This window comes from Prosopis cineraria, unplaced genomic scaffold (genome assembly GCF_029017545.1).
Source record: "Prosopis cineraria cultivar Desert tree isolate PC_DT_omini unplaced genomic scaffold, ASM2901754v1 PC949, whole genome shotgun sequence".
Taxonomy (NCBI): domain Eukaryota; kingdom Viridiplantae; phylum Streptophyta; class Magnoliopsida; order Fabales; family Fabaceae; genus Prosopis; species Prosopis cineraria.
In genome coordinates this window covers 9,479-19,193 of record NW_026556274.1, presented here as the reverse complement: position 1 = coordinate 19,193, position 9,715 = coordinate 9,479, and the positions used below count along the sequence as shown (strand labels likewise).

Genomic DNA, 9,715 nt, shown 5'->3' with positions numbered 1-9,715 from the left:
AAGGATGTGGTCGTTATTTATATAGGGACACGCGCAGCAAGATAAGTACGGACATCTTTGTCCCGCCGTAGCGGATGGGCCCCACAGGAGTTATTAGCTTGTTATAGCTTGCCACGTACCCAAATTGCAAAAGTACGACGCCACCAAGTGACCGACCTTATCTGATACGAGTATACTACTAGTCAAGGGCAAACGGTGAATTGCCGCCCGTTTTTTTTTTTTTTTTTAATCGGGAATTTCCCCTTATGTCAGCCGTTAAACCAATTAAACCCCCCGATCACCTGTGACGTAATGCTACGTAAGCAAAAGGTTGAAAGAAAAGTGAGTGACAAGTTAGTGGGGACACGTGTCGGTGAGCGAGGAGGGTTCTAGAAGCTTTAGTGAGCCGTGTGTTTTTCACGCATGGGTTTGAACCACGTCGGCACAGAGGAAGGGCACGTGTCCAGGGGAGAGAAAGAAAGTTAGGCCGGCGGTATGGAAAGAGCAGAAAGCTATTGGGGTGGGAGCATAGTTTTGTGACACGTGACGACTAAATACACTTTTTTGGCTCTTTATTCTTCTTTTTTTGGTAATAATGATATTCCTTTTAGGAGCTGATTAGGTGTTTCTTTCACTCATCAACCTCCAACGAAAAGGTTACAAGTATGAGGGGATTTCAAAATTGAAGAATTAATTATGTTATTTTTAGTATATATAAAATAAAAAAATCAAATGAAAAATAATTATTATGTTAAAAATTAAAGATTTTGTTAAATAATGATGCGTAATAAATTCAATAAAAATGGGTCCAATTAGAAATAATTAGTCTCGTGCCCTTAATTCAAAATCTCGTCCTGATATAAGATTTCATTTAATAATACATCATACGGTCCTAGATAAAGGAGTTTGTTGAAGATTTTCATTTTTTTTTTAATATATAATGACTCAATATTTTTTATATGCCACATTAATTATTTTTCCCATTTTAATGCCTTATTTTTTAATTCATATTCAAATCAAAATGATTAAGAGACGATAGTCTATGTGGGTGTGTATAATATTTTTATATACTAAAAATATTTTGTAATACAAGAAGCATATACGAGAAGCAGCTTGAAAGACTTTGTATTTAGACGAAAGATAAGAAGGTGACGTGGTTTGTGAAGGGCAATAGTTTGGAGGAGTATAAAGAACTGGATAGTTCTACTTTGATAGTTGACGTTTTAGCGTTTTGTGAACGTGGCGAGAAATCTACATTTTTGGATTACAAAGAACCCAGATATGGTCGTGCTTTATTGTTGTTTATTCGGTCAAATTCCACATTCAAAAAAGTAATCGAAATAAGTGAATCGTGCGAAATTGGAACGCGGAAGATTTGTGATTACCCAAAATAGAATCTATTTCTCTATTTTAATGCTTTGACAATTCGGTGACATTCTTGACAATTCGGAGTATGTACGTGGCATTATATGTAATTTAAATAGCAAAAGTTATTACTATTATATAATTTTTGGCAAGTGTATGTGAAAATTTGAAATAACAAAAATTTAAAAAGAATTTTAAATTATATGAAAGGAATTTTAAAATATATTATATTTTTTAACATTCAATTTTTTTAAAAAAAATATATTATATTTTTTAATGGAGGAGGAAGTATAGTTTTTGTCTCTAAAATTTTGATCAACTTATATCAATGTCTTGATACTTTTTTACTGAGAAATTAGTTTCTGTGATTGTTGTGATTTTTTTTCAAAGTCCTTATTATTACTAGATATAGCACCACCTTATTATCACACATTCACATTAACAACGCATTATATTTCTAACAATATTGATTGATTAAAGTTGTCTGTCATTAACAACAGGGTTAAAAATATGGACTTTTCATAAAAATATTAAAAGTGGTATCCTGTACTAGTTATCCTCGTTCACAGCTAAGTGAACTAATATCACAATTCACATGCATAATCACTGAACACAATAACTAATACATGAACAAAATAGAAAGATATAAGTTTCTTAAATTTATTAAATATTTTATATTTTCAACCAATAATAACTTGTAAAATATTTTACAATGTGTACAATGATAGTATACCTGATAACATACTCCCCGTATTTTATTAAAAAAAAAAATGTCACGTCCATGTGCCTCTTTCTCTTATAAACAATATGTCAAATTTCAATAAACATTTAGCCATTTATTATATTTTTAAAATTATTTTTCATAAAGTTAATATTTATTTTCATAAAACAAATTCATTTTATTAATTGTAAGGATAATTTATTTAAAATTTTAATTTCAAATATAACTATTATATTTAACTATTTTTTTATATTATGTGAGTTGATTTTTTTAAATATATTTGAAATGGGAGTGGTAACTAAATGAGCATTTGAGGGTTGAGCAAAAATGAGTTGACGCCACGTGGGAGAATTAGGAGTAGAACAACGGGTTGTGTGAGATAGGACAGCCATTTATGAAAATAAGCGTGTGATCTGACGACACCTGTCCTTCGTTTATTCGTTGAGTTATATACCGTATTTTTATGTTTTGCTGTTGTTATCTACTTATCCTCTAGACTTTAGCCCAAAGCCTCTTCATTCTCCAACAACTGGACATCGTTTTGGTAATTTAATTTAAAGTACTTGGATATCTCTTTAAGAGATAATTTAAGGCAAAATGACAATTAGTGACCTTATAAGGGTATTAATGATAATTAAAAATTTTAAATTATTGACTATAATTTTTATTTATAATTATAAAATGAAAGCAGCCAATTAGAAAATTAAAAAAATATATTTAAAATTATTTGTAACATCAATTAATAATTTACAAGGGTCCATTGTGAACCTCATTTTTTTTTATCAAATGTCAATATACAAATAAATCACTTGAGAAATTAAGAAAATATATGTGAGATTATTTATAATGTTAGTTAAAATTTATGAAACTTAATTATGAATCACAAACCAATTACTTATAATTTTTTTACCATCAACATATTAATATAAATTGCATGGAAAATTGATCAAACATTTTTGAAAATCTTTATAATGTATGTTGCGAATTTACAAAAAATTATTGTGAATTTTAAGTCCATTGACAAAAAATAATTTATTTTAAGTAAAAATTATGATCACTTATTGAAATTTCAATAATTTATTATTTGTAATTGTCATTATAGCTCCCTAATTGGCATTTCCTTTTTTTTTTTTTTTTTTTGTGACACAAGGCAAGAGAAGCTTGAACAAAACGATAAAAATGGCACTATTTAGCTGTGACCATTCCTATCATCTTATGGCACATTCATGCAATCATTTCCCCATCAGTTGGAGTATCACTCTTTTCATTAAAAAAATGTGAGATATATTTGAAAAAGTTGGATGTTTAAAAGTGTAAGATATTTTTAATATTTTAAAGTATAATTATTATTTTTTGTTTAAGTTTTCCTAATGAATAAATTATTTTATATTTATATTAGAGTAACATATTTTATTAAATAAAAATAAATATATAAAGATGATGTTAATTTAAAAATAAATAATTATTTTATTGAGTGACGATATTTGATTAAAATGAGTTATATTTTTTAATGAAAGAACTTTTTTAATCAATTACGGGTTTATGATAGGAGAGAGAGTAAATTAATACTCCATCCATCTTAAATTATAAAACACTTTTAAGAAAGATTTAGTGTCTCAAAATATAAAATACTTTAATAAAAATAAGATTTTATTAATGATATTTTTTATTATTACTCTTTTCATGAATTTTTTTAATATTTATTTATTAATATAGTATTAAATGACAACATTATTAAAAATTTATACTTTTATTTTAAAAAAATAAAATTATAAAACATATTTAATAAATTTTATTAATATGTAAAAATTTATTTAAAAATATTTTATAATTTAAGAATGAGAAAGTAACCTCTAAAAACACCTTTCGTTTAGTCGGGAGAGAGAAAAGATATTTAAACAGTAAAATAATAAAAAATAATTTTAAAAGATAAATCATTAATCAATCATTAACTTCCTCAAAATATTATATATTATAAAATATCAAATCAGACTTAAAAAAAAAAAAAAACATTGTGTCCGAACTATAGTAAGATTTCGGAGTGCGGATCTCGTGATGTAGTCACTGGTCGGCTTAGCAGTCAGCAGTGACCATTCAACACTCAGTTTTAAATTTCGATTTTTCCCCGGTTTTCAGGATCGGCTGGCTGATTCGTTGAATTTTTATGGCATATATTTCTTTTTTGAAAACCTTTGACTCGAATCGCAGACATATGAAAATTTCAGTGTTGCAAAAATTGAATTTTGATTTAATTTACTTCTTCTTTTCACATGATCACGTGTTTCGTGAGATTTCCCGCCAAAAAGCTGGAGTGGAGGTAATGTTCGGCCATTCCAATAACAAATCAAACGGAAAACGTTGTATCCCCCGTTTAATATTTCAATAGTTAAAACCTACTAGTTTGTTAAAAATTATTTTAATATAGATTAGTTATAATAAAATATATACTTTTTTAAAACCAATTTAGTGAATTAAAAGTTATTTATATTATATATAATAAAAAAGGCTTTTGATTTTTATAATTTGTAATTCTTTTATACAAATGTTTCATAAAAACTCACTGTGCCAAGAAATTCCTTCTCCTTTCTCTCCCCAACCTGCTCTGAACTCTGGAAAAGCAAGACAAGGAAGCAAAGTAGGATGACTGAGAAAGCCAAACGCAAGTTTGAAAAACTAGCACGAGTTACTTAGCTAAATTTACTCCCCACAATATTCTGAAAACATTTTCACAAAAAAATTTTCATTCCATAATTTTTTTAAAACAATTTTTAACTTTTAAAAAAGTATGAAAATATTTTTTTTGAGAAAATACAATTATTGTTTCTTATAATTTTATCAAATTCTATTTTTAATTCCTGTAATTTTTTTATAATCTTGACAGTTTTTATATGGATTGAAAATATTGAAATTATAGAAATTTGAGTAATAAATATCACCAAGTTTTATTAAAAATATTGGGATTGAAAATACTAAAAAAGTACAGAAATTAAAAATAAAATCTGAATAAATTATAAATATCGATGATTGTATTTTTTTCTTATTTTTTAAAAGTTAAAAGCTAGTTTTCTGTAACACCCTCAAATTTACAAACCGATTTTTCGCAAATTATCAATTCAAGAAATCATTTTTTTTTTTCATTGAACCCTTATCATACCCTTATCATGGTAGAAAAATTTCTACCATGATACATCCAAGACAATATACCACAGGTCTTAAAATATCTCAAAAAGCAATTAGAACCATGAGGAACAGACATGATCCTCATAGCATGTTATTTAAATTAGGTCATGAATCAAAAGGGACAGACATAATCCTTTTGGACATATAAATGCATTTAATAAAAAGGATTATAGTTTACATGCTCCATAGACAAGATATGTCCTAAGTTGGCACAAGATACATTGTATAATCTAAAATAAGAGGCAACGTAAAAGATGGTGTCTCATACACCACAGTTACACCTCTGGTGCTTTCTCGGCCGGACTCGCTCCTGTAAAAATATTAACCACGGGGAATGAGACTTAAAAGTCCCAGTAACCAAAAATTAATATGTAATGATGCATGCGGATGTAACTAATCATGCGATTGCTAAGTGGGCACACAAAACATTTAACCGAACAATACTTTCAAACAAACCGAACAAGTATTTAATTTGCATGACTGCACCTTATATCCTCCTTTCGCCATGCTCGGACGCCAAATCACCCGGCCAAAGGTGAGTTGGACCAAGCGACACGCCACTCATTGGGTCCAATGAGGGCTTACCACGTGGTAATAATTAACCGAACAGAAATTCCCATTAACACCATACATTAAAATACCCTGACAAGTCATGCATCATTCAAATATCCAAACAGGAATATATCCGAACAATAATATCTCATCATGATAAACAAAAATAAATTTTTAACCCACTTGGCAATAATTTCAAACAAGTATATACAGTATTTATTTTCAATAATTCATAATTTTTCCAAACAACAAAACAACACATAACCATTCACAAACACACTCATCACAACACATTAATAATGGTTACCTTGTGTCTTGAATAACAAGTTCCCCTTCACAACTCCTTTTTCACCACTATCTTTGTCAATATAATCTACATAATTATTTCACAATACTATATATTAATTTTATATTAAAATAAATAACTCTAATTTAAATAGTTAGAAAGTCTTAGATCTATAATCCATATTAATACTAATTTAAGATTTATGCCTCATTTAACTTCCCAAATTCTTTTCTAAAATTCTCGTACCCTAATAAACTATTTTTTTATCCTCAAATCACTTCTAGTATCACAATTTCATCCTTCTATATTCTAAAAATTCGTCCAAAAATAAATTAAATTTTTTTAAAATTATCCTGAAGCCTCAAATCACCTTTCTATAACCTCAAAAATACCTATTCATACTTAAATAAATATTTAATAATCATAGGTTTATCCCTACATCTCAGATTCCACATAAATTCAACCATATAGATCTAGATTTTAACTCAAAAATTCTTAAACATGAGTTTCAACCTCAAGAAAATATTCTATAATATTTATTATATCCCTAAGAGTTTTAACCTATATTTTTAATCCATCATATCATCAGATTTACTATCCTATAGAAAAAATCCTAATCAAAATATTTACTCTATCCTACAAAATAATCATATCACTAGAAAGCTAATATTATTTAAAAAATAACTATAAAATTAATTTTATAATTAAATAAATTTTTAAATGCTAATCTAAACAGGAAAGTTAGAACATACCTGAAGAAAAAAGAAAATAATCCCCCCTTGCGAGAAAACGCCGAGCAACGTGAGAGGAAGAGAAAAAAATAATATAAAAATGGGATTGTGAGTCCCAAAATTATATAAAAAAAAAAAACTATAGGTTTGAATTTAATTATTCAAACCTTTAGGCCCAAAGTTGCAATTTTTTCTAAATTGCATCTTAGCCTCTCATGCTTCCTAATGCACACACCCCCTCCTTTTTATACATGAAGGCACCTCTTCTCTTCCCTCATCTAACCAATGTGGGACTTAGAAACAACAACCTTCCACCCCCCCCTTTTTTTTGTTCCTTCTACCTTCTCTTTTTTTTTTAACACACACATAAAAAAATTATTTATGTATTATATCTTAACTAAATATTGCTTATGTGGTTTTAAATTTAAATTTTTAAATTCATAATTAAATACCTAATCATAATATTATTTCTAAATAACCTCAAATAATATAAATTCCTATTATTATCATTTTTTTTTCAAAACCTAAATTCCACAATTTCTTTATTATATAAAAATCAGGATGTTACATTTTCCAACCACCCCTAGTACAAAAAATATATACTTCTATATCACATACCCCACGTCAAACTACAATTATTTACTTAAGGAATTGCTGGTACAAAAAAATGTACCTAAGGAATGAGTCCTAACAGTTATCACCCACGCTATAATTGTTATTCTCAACTTCATATCGCTTCTCTATACATTTAATTTTGAATTTGAATTTTGAATTTTTCATATAAAAATATATGATATTTTAATAAAAATAAGGTTTCATTAATTATGTTATTTAGCGTTATTCTTTTCATGTATTCTCTCTGTTAAATATTTTTTCACTAATGAAGTATTAAATAAATAACATTTTAAAATTTAATATTTTTTTTAAAAAAATAAGGTTGTAAAGTGTATTTAATAAACTTTATTAACATGTATGATTTTATTAAAAAAATATCTTATAATTTGGTATGGGGAGTACTTTTTTTTTATACAGTATATTAAAATAAAGGTATAACATGGGACTTGTAATAAAAAGATAAGTATATGACTTATAGTAAAAATGAGTACTTTATTTGATTGTGCTTACTAATAAAATTCAAATATATGCCTATTCTCGTGAAACTATATTATAGTTTTTTTTTACCCTTATTCCCGACCACTAATGATAAATCAAACTAGAAATAGATTGAAGATGATGTGGAAACACAAAAATTCAGATTAAAAAATACAATGAGTAAAATGAAAAAAATGGTAATAAGTTGGTTATATTTTTATCAAGATTAGTTAGAAAAGACTGCTTATATCTTAGACTGAAGAGAATAATAAATAATAAACTTACATATGTGTGAAACTAGCAAATTGAATTAAATTAATGTGTGTGTGTGTGAATAAAAAATTTAAATAAAGAAAATTATTGTTCATATTTTTATATACCTAGGTTAATAAATTTTAACATGTTTACATAAAGATAGCACAGTTTGAAATAAATTACTATTTATTATTTTAAGTTTTAACACACATGTGCTAAAAATTTTAAAATAATTAGTGTACAAACAAAAAGGTTTTTTATGAAATAAAATAAATTTTTGTTTATATTTGAGTGCAATGATGATAAAAAATTCTTTGTTTTTTTATAACAGATGATAAAAATAAATTCTAAAATAAAGAAAATTATTATTTTTTCATTTTAATTTCTAAACACTAAAGACACGCCAAGGAAATAAAATTATAGTTATTTATATTTTTACTATTACGATTATTCATTGTAATTACACATACAATTCTATTAAGTGATTTAACTTCTATTAATTTTATCTACTGTTTGGTTTAAAAATAGAAGGAATGAGAGATTTTAATAAGTTTGATTTAAAAAAAATGAAAAAGAAGGGTTTGAAATTTTTACTTGATTTTACTCACACTTTCCTCTTAATCTCATTTACATGAAAAAATTTCAACTCTGTTTTATTCTTTTTTCATAAATCAAATCCATTAAAATCATCCATCCTCTTTATTCTTCTATAATCAAATTGAGGATTTATGTCCCGGGCAAGGCACGGGTATAAAATTTAAGTTATATATATATATATATATAAATTAACCCATTTGTCAACTGTGTTAATGTTTTCAACAAACGCTAACATTAGAAACGATTTTTACATTTTGCCTAGCGCATGTTAAGAATAAATCTCAAAGGATACTATTGGTCTAAAAGAAAGATTTTATTTAAAAAATATTTTTCTTAGATGTTAGAATACACACTTCGTTTAAGAAAATATAAATATCTCTTAAGCAAATAAATTTTTATTTTGATAAGCTTGGCCAAAGGGGGCAAGCTGCCAAGCTAACTTTTCCCGACTATGCGTAAAGCCCGTAATTTGATTAAGTTTGACTGCCAACTCGAATAATAATAATAATAAAAAACCGATGGGCTTGTAAAAATACAATTTTTCACACTATGATCTATTATTAAATAAAAATATTATTGAAAAAATAAAAATAAAATATCTAAATTATAAAAATGATAATTTAATCTTTCAAAATGCTATAATTTTACTGCAATATCTAAAGATTTCTACATCAATAAATTTTAAATTAAAAAATTATTTTACCCTTATTGATAAGTTAAATTTTTTATTTAATTCTTGCTATTTTTTAAATAAAAATTATTATTTTTTAAATAAAAATTATGATCGATACTTATTATTTTGAGAATTTATTTTTTAATAATAAAAATTAAACTTAATAAATTATAATTTTTTATTTAATTATTACTATTCACATAATAAAATTATTATTTTTTAAGTAAAAATCATGATTAAGACATGTTTTGCAATAATATAAATAATATTTGATAAATTATAAT

General features: G+C 26.0%; 1 long non-coding RNA gene across 1 annotated transcript; it reads right to left on the bottom strand.

Moving 5' to 3' along the window:
- Positions 1 to 5,400: 5,400 nt before the first annotated feature.
- On the bottom strand, positions 5,401 to 7,080 carry LOC129298883 (uncharacterized). Its single transcript, XR_008590436.1, has 3 exons — positions 6,836 to 7,080; positions 6,105 to 6,170; positions 5,401 to 5,555 (listed from the first exon to the last, which is right to left on the bottom strand). It is a non-coding gene; the product is annotated as an uncharacterized LOC129298883 (long non-coding RNA).
- Positions 7,081 to 9,715: the final 2,635 nt, after the last annotated feature.